Source organism: Engystomops pustulosus, chromosome 6 (assembly GCF_040894005.1).
Source record: "Engystomops pustulosus chromosome 6, aEngPut4.maternal, whole genome shotgun sequence".
Taxonomy (NCBI): Eukaryota; Metazoa; Chordata; class Amphibia; order Anura; family Leptodactylidae; genus Engystomops; species Engystomops pustulosus.
In genome coordinates, this window is record NC_092416.1 from 85,901,533 (window position 1) to 85,914,472 (window position 12,940).

Here is a 12,940-nt window from a genome sequence, read left to right on the forward strand (position 1 = left end):
ACTTGGCCTTCCTCACTTTGTGGTTGCAAAACGGAAAGACTGCCTCGGTCCACTGCCTCGGTCCACAACAATAGCTCCTTAATTTGTGATCCAGGCAAGTTGTCTGCCTAATTCCTCCCCACTCATTGTGTTGCTAGATGCCAGCTAGCTGCTTTCTGTGCATGTATGAAATGAAGCATAAGAGGGACCACTGTTTCTGATTGGTGTTAATATTTATTCTGTCACGATTGATCAAATAAGCCTTGTATGTTAAGACTTCATGAGAACTTGATCCATGAGTGAACCTTACAATGACACATCTTCAATATATGCAGTACATATTGTCATGTCTAGCTTCTGTCATTCACTCCTTCTAGATGCCAAGTTGAATATGAACCTCCTGCATGATGCTGGCCAGCAGCTCACTCTCAGCTAAGCTCATTATTGGGCTTTCTTTCAGTCCCGAAAGAAGTCATAAATAGGTCAACTGGGGAAGCTGCAAACATTTATATTAACTTTTTAAGTGCGACCTGAATTTTGTCTCACATCTATGTATAAACGTGTGTGACCCATGTATCATTTCACAAACATCTCAGAATTAGTGGAAAACAGAAATATCTTCCCTATTTTCAGATGGAATGGTGGTGCCTGTGGATTTCCTTTTTAACAATTCAGTTTATGGTCATTCAGTGCTCAGGAGAATGGAGACTTTCAGATGCTCTATGTACACGTTTGACCACCGTTCTATTTACTTATATGGGAAGTGTCCGAGAAGTCCCTTGGAAGTGAATAAAACAGTAACCCCAAAACTACACAATTTACATAAATCTCTTGCTGTTCTTGGTTTGTGATTGCTTAAGGCCTCAACCATTAGACACCTTGTATAGATATATGTGTAGAGATATATGCTGGCGCTCTGTGGCCTTGGCAGAGTAGGCTGCCCACAAAACTGGCATAGAGGCACTGATAAACTCACATGAGTGTCTAAAGTAGGAAAACTTTAGATGATGTACAGAATGAAAACATGGGTGCTGTCATTGTCCAGTTTTGGAGCAACCTAATTTTACAACCCAGTCTAGTGAGAATAAGGCTATATGGAGAAGAGAGAATTCTACTTTTCATTGTGGATATTTGGCATAGGAGGTCCTAAAATATGCTGTTTTGGGCCCCCTGCCTCAGTATTGTAGAGACATGCTGCTGCTTTAGGGACCTCAAACTTTGTGGCAGCTTATCTTCAGCTTCAATTTCTAAGTTATTTGCACTCAGAGCAGCCAGTAAATGGACAAGAGGTGGGTTAAAAATATAGAATACACCTTCACTGTCCTAGTAATATAAATGATAGCTAACGTGGTACCTGTGATGGAGCATGAAACTTCCAGATGGTAATTGTATCCAGTCCGAATTCCTGTTATTCACCTGAATGGTCCAAAGAGGTTTCTGCACCCAAGAAATTGCTATATAGCTGAGGTTCTACAAGTGGTACACTTTGAATAAGTCAGCAATAATGCGGAGCAGCCCCGGCCGGTGGCTGCAACCCGCTAAACAGTTCCGTTGGAGTCACTCAATCTGCGGGTTGTCCAAAGTCACGGCTTTCTTCGTCAGGAATGAGAGGTTTGTGTGCCACACCATAACGATCCTTTTTATATAGGATTTGTTAACTGCAAACATTGCTGGTATCCATCGTGTACCTCGGGGAGATTCCCTGAGCAAAAACTCATCTGATGCCCTCAACAATATAAAAAGTGTGTATTTATCTAAATGTACATCCTAATCTAGATGAAAAAAGTATATAGTAAATAAAAACTGGACTGGATACAATTACTATCTGGAAGTTTTCATGCTTCATCACATGTACCACGTTAGCTATCATTTATTTTACTAGGACAGCGCAGCTGTATTCTATATTTTTAATATAACCTTTACTTATTTGAAGTAATAGTGTGGGCTACCCCTTCCTCCACCAGCGAAGTCCAACCACACTCTTAATTGTCTACTCTGTTTTTTTTTGTGCCATTTGAAATTGTATTAAGAGGTGGGTTCCCATTACCTTTCAGCAGACACTGGCGCACATGTTCTGCTTCATAGATCAGTCCGGTGCTGTTATTAAAGCAGAGATGTTTCGTAGTTGGAGGCAGGGTGTATTTAGTTTCTTTTCCATTTACTATTAGGGATGTTGGTGACCACATGTAAGAAGGTATCTAGAGAGAATTGTATGAATTTAAGAATATGCATGTAAAATTCTGGCCAAGGCTATTTTCAGAAAGGGGTCTAGATTCTTAATCATTATTAATACCGACTGGAAACACATCAGCTGAAAGAATTTATCTTATGAGAAACATTTTAACAAAATGTGGTTGTCTAAAGGGACATCAATCGTAGAGGGCGACACTGTTGAGCTGCAACGGTAATATCAACTGTTTATTTGGCTGCGGCAGACGCATGAAACGGTGCAGGAATTGGAAAAGATTTGTGTACCTTTTACTTCTATTTTATTTTTTCACACGTTGGTTAGCCAAAAAATAATGAAATTTCTCAAACAACCCCGTTTAGTTGAGTACCATTTGTCCTTAGTGTGGGCATTGTGGGCTTTCGGGAAGATTAGGGCACATTGGTGGTTTACATGATACAGGTTGGTGAGAAGTTGTATTTTGAGATTTTTATGGTTTCTCGTACACATCTTTTTTATGCTTAGGATAAGTATTGTTGGGGTTTGTGGGCATAGGTTCTGAATATGGTTTGGGGCATTGCTTATTTTGACCACTAGTTAATATAAATATAGTACACAAATTATTAATAGTTTTCACAAGAATGAATACAAGGCTGCAAGTTACAAAATTAACCGATTTATCCATAACAAGAATGACATTATTCTATTGTTTAATCTACAGCTGGATACATACCTGAATTATTCCTTTGGTGCCAGAGATAACTGCTTGATTTGGCAATTCCGTCGCCATAGTGCAGGTCAGAATAGCCTGCCGTTTCCCAGGATACTGCAGTATAACCGTTGCCGCTTCTGCAACACCTAATAATTTTATTAAAACATGAAGCTTCATCATGGGTGTTACAGTTTAGACTAGACAGTTTTACAGAGCACTAGATTTTTCAGTTAACATCAGCCATTGATACATTTCTTGCATTTTAAACAGTAGAAGAACTAGATCTTTTCCCTATTTTGCATTTCTGTTTTAATTGTAGACTGTCCAAACTTACTTGCCCATTCTCTACTTTAGGGGATGGCAGCGTCTTATCTCTAGGAATGGCCAAAGTTGTCAGATGAGCTGCAGACCTCCGAGCTCCGCCATCTGATTATTTATGCACACCCCCACTCTATGCAACCTGGTCTCATCTGTCACAACCATAGACATCCGGTGACAGAGTACAGAGTGGGGCGTGTATAAATAATCAGAGGACGGAGCCTAGAGGTGCTCCAGTGAGGTAGCCAGAGCCCGTGGCTCATCTGCATATTTTTACTGAAACGAAATTCCAAATTTGGTGGCATTGTCAAAAAACATGGTTTTGGTATTTGCTTTGGTTTTCAAGGCTTTCACTGTGCAGTCTAAATTGCACTTTCCTTTATTCTTTGAGCCAGTACGATTATGGCGGTACCATATTTTAACTGTTTGTGTTATGACATCTTTTATCTCACTATACTGTCACTGTCAGATTTTTGGTTATACTTTATTGTATGGATTCATGTATGGATGGGTTCATGTTTACAGTCGCAACAGCTGTAATTTTCATTGATGCCGTTGAAGTACAACCTCTTAACTAATTTTTATTAAAATTTTTATGGGTGGCCAAAACTGCAAACAGCAAAAATGCAGTTAAGGTAATTTTTAATAGTTTTGAAATAATAATGAAAACAAATACTATGTGAAAATAAATATTATCAAACATTATAGTGTTCTCTCTAAGGAGCAAGAAATTCGACAGTTCTTTTGTTTGTTTCTTTTCATGTTTTATGGAAAGGTGGAGGAATTAAATTTTAACCCCTTCCCGACATTTGACGTAATAGTACTGCATCGCGTGAGGTGCGTTCCCGCAAAATGCAGTACTATTACGTCAAGCTTCTGGCCCCGGCTCCTGAACGGAGCCGGGGCCAGAAGCTGCGGGTGTCGGCTATATGTTATAGCTGACACCCGCCTCTAACACCCGCGATCGGAGATTTCTCCGATCGCGGGTGTTAACCCCTAACACGCCGCGGTCGCGCTGACCGCGGTGTGTTAGAGGCATTTAAAGATATTTAAATGTGAATCGGACCCCCCCGCGGCGCTTACCGGGGGGGTCCGCTCCTCCGATCGCAGCCCCGGGACTGCCGGTGCCCGGGGCTGCGCGATCCTCCTCTCGGTGCCGGGTCCCTGCCTCCTGGCAGGACCCGGCTGTAAGACACTGGGCATGCGCAGCATGCTCAGTGTCTTACATTACACAGTGCAATACATCTGTATTGCACTGTGTAACCTGTAAAATAGCTTGAACAAGTGATCAGAAGATCACTTGTTCAAGCTAAGATGTCAGTAAATGTAAAAAAAGTAAAAATAAATAAATAAAGGTTTTTTACAGTAAAAATAAATAATAAAAGAAAGTGAAAGTCCCCCCAAACACCACATTTCCCTTTACACAAGTAATAAAGTATAAAAAACACTAAATCACGAAAAAACCCCACTTATTTGGTATCGCCGCGTCCGTAACAATCTGTACAATAAATCCTAATCATAATTGGACCCGCTCGGTGAACGTGGTAAAAAAAAAAACCCAAAAACTTGCCAAAAATTAAAACTTTTTATCAAATTGCTTTACAAAAAATGTTCTAAAAAGTGATCCGAAAAAGTTACAAGCACCAAAATGATACCAATAAAAAGAGCAACTTGTCACGCAAAAAATAAGCTTACAACCAGCTCCGTAAACCAAAAAATACTATAATTATGCTGCTATAAAAATGGCAATACTAAAACAAATGCAATTTTTTCTATTCTAGTTTTCCTTCAATAAAATTGGACAAATAAAAATAAAACTATATAAATGAGGTATCACCGTAATCGTAGTGATCCGTAGAATAAAGATAATATATTATTGTTATGCTACAGTGAACAACCCCCCAAAAAAATGCTAAAAATCCAAAACAAGAATTGATGATTTTATTTTCCTCCACACGTAAAAAGTTAATAAAATTTCTTCAATAATCTAAAAACCCACTAAAATTAAGTTTTTTTTTACAGTGCATCTCGTCTCGCAAAAAATAAGCCCTTATTTGTCTAAATTGCTTAAAAAATAAATAAAGATTGTATAGCCTATTCCCAACGGTGCGGCGGGTAGTGACTTTCCAACACCGGTCAGGGTAAGACGGCGGCTGTTCACTGATCGGGGTAAGACGGCGGCTGTTCCTGACAGCCATCCATCCTGCCCCATGGACCAGAAGGGTTACGTCCCCCCACACACCCCCAGTTTATTATCGCTGCTACTGGCTCATCAATTCAGACGAGCCGATAGCAGCGAATTTACTTATGATGTCAGTAATACCGATCACCATGTCTGTAGACACGGTGATCAGGGCAGGGTGGCGGCTGTTCCTGACAGCCACCAATTTTGCCTTGCGGTCCAGAGGGGTTTTGTTGCCCCCCTCTGTCCATGTTTGCCGCTATTTGCTGGTCGATTTGGTCCAGCCAAAAGCAGCAATATTCGTCACAATGGGCATCGCTAGGGTGAATAAAAGCAACACTTGGTGATAATTTCCCTACTAAAACGAAGATTTGGTACAAAAGTGCGGGCCGTGTACATTGTACAGATTATGCTGTACAACTCTTACGAGCTGTTCCAATGTGCAGGTCCTGCCGTATCATTTCTCCGTTTTCAAGAGGAAGATATTAGGAAACTAATATTGGGACAAGAAGGACGGGCCCCAGTACCTCTGGTTTAGATGTTCCTGTGTTTTGCCAGGACAGCATTTTCCCGGTGAATTCTGCTGCTTCTAATGGTAGGACTCAATAAAGAGTCTGTTCCAAAAGAGAAGTTAGGATGGACACTATGTACTAAGAGACCTGCGACACCTCCAGAGTGACAAAAGTTTAGTTGGTCCCCTGGTATATTCTACCTCCTTATACACTAGACATTCACAATTCACGCCCAACCTATTGTGAATTAATTTCGGTAAAATGAATAATTGTAACAACTGTTATGTCCCGTTGCTCCCTATACCCCTCCATTATTTCATAAGGGGCGCCACATAATGGGCACTGAACTTTCCAGAAATAATTGCAATTTCCATCTTGGACTCCGTTGCACATCATATTTGGAAACCACCTATATGTTCAAAATGCTCATTTCACCACGTGTATTACACTACACCACATATTACACCTTGCTAAATTCTCCAAGGGGTGTACATTCAACAATTAGGGTCACTTGTCGGGTTTTCCACTGTTTTGGTACCACTACGGCTCTCCAAATGTATCCTGACACATGTGAAGGATTTCTTACAAATTTGGCCTCTAAAAGACAAACATCCCTCTTTTACTCTACTGTGCGCCCATAAAGCATTTTATAGGCACATGTGGGGTACTTCTACACTCGGGAGAAATAGTTTTACACCTTTTTTGGGGTTATTTAATATATTATCCCTTGTGGCATACATAAATTAGGGGTAAAGTGACATTTATAGGAAAATTTTCACCTTTTTAATGATTCGGGCCTAATTGGATCATTCATCTGTAGGGGCAAATACATATATTACACATTGCAAAATTCTCTAAGGGGTGTGCATTCAAAGATTAGGGTCACTTTTCGGATTCTTATCTGTTTTATACCACTAGGGTTCTCCAAATGCATGTCAAACATTTCTGTCAAATTTGGCTTCTAAAAGGCAAACATTCCCCTTTCCTTTTACTGTGCGCCCATACAACATTTTATATACACATGTGGGGTACTTCTACACTAGAGAGAAATAGGTTTACACATTTTGAGGGGTTATTCCATTTTTTTATCCCTTGTGGCTATATAAAATTAGGAGTAAAATGACCTTTATAAGAAAATGTTCACCTTTTATCTATTTAAGTCCTAATTAAATCAAACACCTTTACGGACAAATACACATATTACACCTTGCTAAATTCTCTAAGGGGTGTGCTTTCCAAAATGGTGATACTTGTTGGAGTTCCGCTCTGTTTTGGTACCACTACGGCTCTCCAAATGCATCCTGACACATGTAAAGGATGTCTGTCAAATTTGGCTTCTAAAAGGCCAACGCCCCTCTTTCCCTTCTGAGCTTCACTGCGTACCCATACAACATTTTATTTGCATGTGTGGGGCAATTTTATACTCGGGAGAAATGCTAGTACACATTTTTTGGGGTTGTTTCATCTTTAATGCCTTATGGGATACAAAAATTAGCCGTAAAAGTGACTTTTTTGGGAAAATGTTCACCTTTTTCCTTTTAGGGACCTAATTGAAGCAAACACCTGTAGGGGAAAATACACATATTACACCTTGCTAAATTCTCTTTCCAAAATGGTGACACTTGTTGGGGTTCCCCTCTGTTTTGGTACCACTAGGGCTCTCCAAATGCATCCTGACACATGTAAAGGATGATTGTCAAATCTGGCTTCTAAAAGGCCAAAGCCCCACTTTCCCTTCTGGGCCCTACTGTGCACCCATACAACACTTTATATGCAAAAGTGGTGCAGTTCTGTGCTTAGGAGAAATAGTTTTACACATTTATGGGGTTGTTTCATCTTTTATCCCTTGTGGCTTACAAAATTTTGGGGTAAAAGTGACTTTTTTGAGAAAATTTTCACCTTTTTTCCCTTTTGGGGCCTAATTGAATCAAACACCTATTGGGGAAAATACACAAATTACACGTTGCTAAACTCTCCAAGGGGTGTACTTTCCAAAATGGTGTCTCATGTTGGGGCTTTCCTCTGTTTTGGTACCACTATGGCTCTCCAAATGCATCCTGACACATGTAAACTTTTTCAGCCATATTTGCCCTGCAAAAACGAAACAACGCTCTTTCCATTCCAAGTGCCCCCCTGTGCCCGTACAGCAGGGTACAGTGACAAAATGGGTATTGGCATACTCAAGAGGAATTGCCCTCAACATTGTAAAATGCATTTTCCTTTTTAACCCATTGTGAAGGTGCAAATTTTAGTGTTAAATGAATCTATATTAAGATAAAATTACATTTCTCTAATTTCACTTTCATTTATCTTTCACGCTCATGAAACGCTCATAGGGTTAACAAAATTCCCAAAGGTTGTTTTGAATATTTTGAGGGGTGTAGTTTCTAAAATGGTGTCATTTGTGGGGGGTTTCTGTCATGTGGGCCTTATAAAGTCACTTCTAACTAAATTGACCCTCCAAAAGTAGGTTTTGATGATTTTCGTAAAAAATCTGAAAAATTGCACCTAAAGTTATAAGCCTCCTAACATCCAAAATAAAGGAAAAGATGTTTGAAAAATGATGCCAAGTTAAAGCAGACATATGGAAAATGTTAGTTATCAAGTTATTTTAGTGCTATGACCAACTTTCCAAAAAGTAGAAAATTTTGAATTTGGAAAACATTGTTTTTTTCAAAATTTTTGCCAAATTTCCATTTATTTCATAAATAAATACTAAATATATTTATTAAATTTCTCAACCAGCATGAAGTACAATGTGTCACGAAAAAACAATCTCAAAATCAACTGGATATGTTAAAGCGTTCCAAAGTTATAACCACTTAAATAGACACATGTCAGATTTTAAAAAATGGTCCGTGTCAGGAAGGTGAAAAGTGGCTTCAGCGTTAAGGGGTTAATATTTTTAAAAACAAGTTCCCCAATCTCCACAAGGGAGAACTGTTCCTTTGCTTTAACTTTAAATGAAAGTTAGGGCTAATTCATACAGACATGACCATTGGTCGTCCATTAAGCCCTTCAGGACTGCCTTTTTTGGCCTCTAGGACACGGCCCCATATCGTGCGGGTCCAGTAACGATTCTGTTTTATTATACATATTGTTACAGACCCAGCAATGCCAAATATGTGTGTGTGTGGGGGGGGGGGGGGGGGGGTTGTGTACTTGTGTTTTCTATTAAATGTTTGTACGGGAAAGTGAAATTTTAGGGGCTTTTATTTTTATTTGTTTTAATATTTTAAACTTATTTAAACTTTTTTTTACTTATACAAATATGAACCAGCGATGCTCTGATTGCTTGTTCAAGTCCAATACACTGCTCTACAATACTAATTCATTGTAGAGCAGTGTAAACTGTCTGGCAGTCCTCACACATGTGCAGACAGTTTGCAGTCAGACCCGGACGGGATCTAACGGCCAGGAACACCAGGCACCTCAGGGCTGCCCAGAAGAGTATCGGATCCCCCAGTAAGTGGCATAGGCGTCCGATCCTTAGGGGAAGACCTTACACGCCATGGTCATAGTTGCCAGCTTGACCCTAACACTTGCTGCGATTGTTAGAGAATGGTGTCAGCTGTAATATACAGCCGGCAGCTGCTGCTTCTGGTGTCGTCTTCGTTCGTGAGCGGGCTGTAATAGAACATCCTGGTGTGGGAAGTCTTTTCCAGCAGGGACGTACTATTACGTCCTAGTGAACGAAGGGTTTATGTAATGGATATGTTTTGTATTTTGTTTGTTTTACAACCGCATCTGGTTTTTTTATGTCCATATGGCATCTGTTTTGTTTTTTTCACATCACATTAATTTGAAGTCAAACTAATTTGAACACATGGTTCCATAGCACCATTACAGTAAATAACTGACAGTCAGGTTTATTTTTCTCCATGGACCCATAGACTATTGTTTATCATCTATTAACATGAAAACAAAAATGACAAACTCTAATTTTCATGAAAATCTTGGATTGCACGCTAATCTTACCATTGTCATGCAGAAATCCTTTGGCAGTCATAGACTCTGGCTTTTCTCCATTAAAGACCATTGAGGCAAACTGTATGGTGTAGCAACCAATGTCCAAAACTGCTCCTCCACCAAGTTCCTGTTCCACAACCCGTGGAACACTAAGCAAGTTTGCACCAAACTCTGCCCGTACAATTTTAACCTCTCCAATTGCATTCTGTTGCAGAAGGGAACGAATCTTTTCATAGACTGGAAAAAAGCGGCTCCAGAAGGCCTATTTATTGGGAGAAATACCACAATGCAGAACTTACTTTCAAGTGGAAATAGCTGTGGTATGTCTGTGATGTGCTGTTCTTTAAAGGAACACGGTTAGTTCCCTGGTCACACTAAATATATTACCTGGTAAGTGCCCTGCATAACAAAACTAACCTTTCTTCATCTTTATTTCCACGTGAATGCAAATATTCAGGGTAGGTTCACCATGGCCATGAGGTCCAGTAAGATGCAGGGCAATTAAAGAGATTGGTCACTTTATGGGGAACGTGATATCAAACAACTCTAATAGTTTGAGGGGAGTAGATTTGAAAATGGGGTGACTCATTTGGGGGTTTATATATTATATATTTCAAACTTGCTCAAAACAAAAATGATCCCCAATAGATTCAAATCTAAAATACGGAAAAGCAGACAAATGGGAAATGTTAATTAGTAACTAATTTGGGTAGTAAAACTGTCTGATTTATAATTTTGAGATGTAGTAAAATTTGTCTGAAATGGTGATTTTTATTCTTTATAAATCAACGCAAGCACAAAAAGGGGCTAGCTAAAGGGTAATTTGGGACACTTAACCACTAGTTAAGTGTAGTTTTAGTTTCCCAAATCACCCTGACAGGTTCCCTTTAATTTAAAACAGTATGTGGTGAACTTCACCTACAAGGCCATATGTTTTGGGTTTTTTTTATCAGAACTTTTTTTTATTAAAGCAGAGATAAACAGAGCCTTACATTTTTCCATTTCTGAATGAATACACAACATGAACATAAGTAGAATAGCGAAAGCAGGGGCATATAGGTTACTGCCTGATTCCCGGACGCAGACGGAGGTCAAATATACTCTGGACATATTCTCACCAGGACAAGGCCATATGTTTGGTTTTTCTATGACTGGGATGATGGTATATTTTAAATGGTGAAGCTCAACAATTTGTCAAGGCAAGAAGTTTGCCATGGTCATAGTGAAGCTAAGTAAATCAAAAAACTTACCTCCATTAAGAAGTGTGAGAAAGTGAGAGGTATTGTGTGGGAAAACCGCTATCTGTCTTACAGGCAGATGAAATACATGTGGTAAAAGCCCTGGGTTTGTCTGCAGTAACCCAAGGGTTAATGCAGACATGATAAGCAGGAATAGTCTGTTTTGTCTGTGTTGGCCTAGCTAACACAGATACATTTGTAATGTCCGTACTGGGCCTGCTTATTATGGAGTAGGGGTAGGCTGGTAGTGCGACTCCTACTCCACCCGGGCTTCGGTCCTGGGGCTTTTGTATAGCCCACAGGTGCGGGTCACAGGCCTCGTTAGGGCCTGATTTAGTCTGCAGGCCAGAAGCAGTAGGAGAGGCACTACCTGGAGAGCTGAAAGCGAGATTGCATTCTGACAACAAAGGTAACTGAGGGCATCCTGTCTTACTGCTGGCCAAGAGCAGGTGCCAGGCAGCCTGGTACCTGGATAGCTAGGGTCCTCCAAATGTATTAGACAGCGCCTAGCCGGGCAGGAATTACTTTTATAATGTTTTTGCATGTGCCTAAGCCAAGGCTGAATTTGTGTTCTGTTTTGCAAGTGTGAATAAACACTTACGTTGGACTTTTAAACCTGCGTGTGTCACTGCTTCCTGCACTGCTACCAGTCAACTACCAGAGCAATTCCCCACAGAAGACATTGGGGCAGATTTATCAAGTGTCTGAAAGTCAGAATATTTCTAGTTGCCCATGGCAACCAATCACAGCACCCCTTTAAAATATTCATGAGCACTGATAAAATGAAAGCTGAGCTGTAATTGGTTGCCATGGGCAATATTAGTCTGGCCCTTAAAGGGGTTGTCCGAGTTAAAAAAATACATATATATATGTGGCCGGGAGCGGGCTGACTAAAATAATAAAGCTGTACTTACCTTCCGGTGCCCTCCCGTATCCAGCGCTGCTGTCGCTCCGGTCCGGGCGCCATGTAAACAAACATGGCCGCCGGAGCAGTGCTGTGTTCAGCTTCCGGCCGGCCGTGGCCGGGTACGCCTATCCGTCCCTATACACAGCATTGTGTATGGGGGCCGGAAGGTTGTCGTGTCCAGCCGGAAGCTGAATGCAGCGGGATACGGGATACGGGAGGGCACCGGGAGGTAAGTACAGCTTTATTGTTTTAGTCAGCCCGCTCCCGGCCACATATATTTTTTAATCAAAACTCGTACAACGACTTTAAAACTATTGTAATTTCTAATATTGCCCCATGGGAAAATTAAATGCCCACCCCTAATTAAGATTGTCTAAAATCCAGAAAATATTGTCTTATGCTGCCACTTCCATATTGTTTTTACCAGGAATTACAGCAGAGATTGGCTTCACAGAGCATCTTTAACCACTACTGCTATACAACTTTCATATGTATATTACAGTTTGTCTGAGACAGACTGTAGTATAGAAGCAGTATATCTACAATATATTACAATACAGTTGATCAGACTTTAGCCCATTTGGAATAAGCTTATCAGTAATGACTTCATTCAATGAAAATCCAACCTTTCAAGATTCTTAAATATACTAAGGATAACAAAATAACACGTTCTTTGATTCACTGTTATTAGCAAAAATACACAATTTCAGTTGCCCCTGGATCTGATTGTTAATCTTCTGACTTTAGGGTTGGGAAGACATATTTTTCTCCTATCTGATGCTGCACTGAGCTTCTCTCTGCCTCTAACCCCCACCCTTGACATTAAAGACAGATAATGTCTTTATCCAAGGAAGGGGGGAGGCACATCAGATCTGACAGTATGCTGTGGTTGAGAGATGTAGAAGAGTTGAGAATGTTATATGCATTTCATGGATCTCATCTCTGATCTGTCTCAT

At 40.2% G+C, this 12,940-nt stretch overlaps 1 long non-coding RNA gene across 1 annotated transcript; it reads right to left on the reverse strand.

Moving 5' to 3' along the window:
- Positions 1-2,007: 2,007 nt before the first annotated feature.
- Positions 2,008-3,315, reverse strand: LOC140065801 (uncharacterized). The gene is made up of 3 exons (XR_011848055.1): positions 3,193-3,315; positions 2,880-3,004; positions 2,008-2,177 (listed from the first exon to the last, which is right to left on the reverse strand). It is a non-coding gene; the product is annotated as an uncharacterized lncRNA (long non-coding RNA).
- Between the last annotated feature and the right edge of the window lie 9,625 nt (positions 3,316-12,940).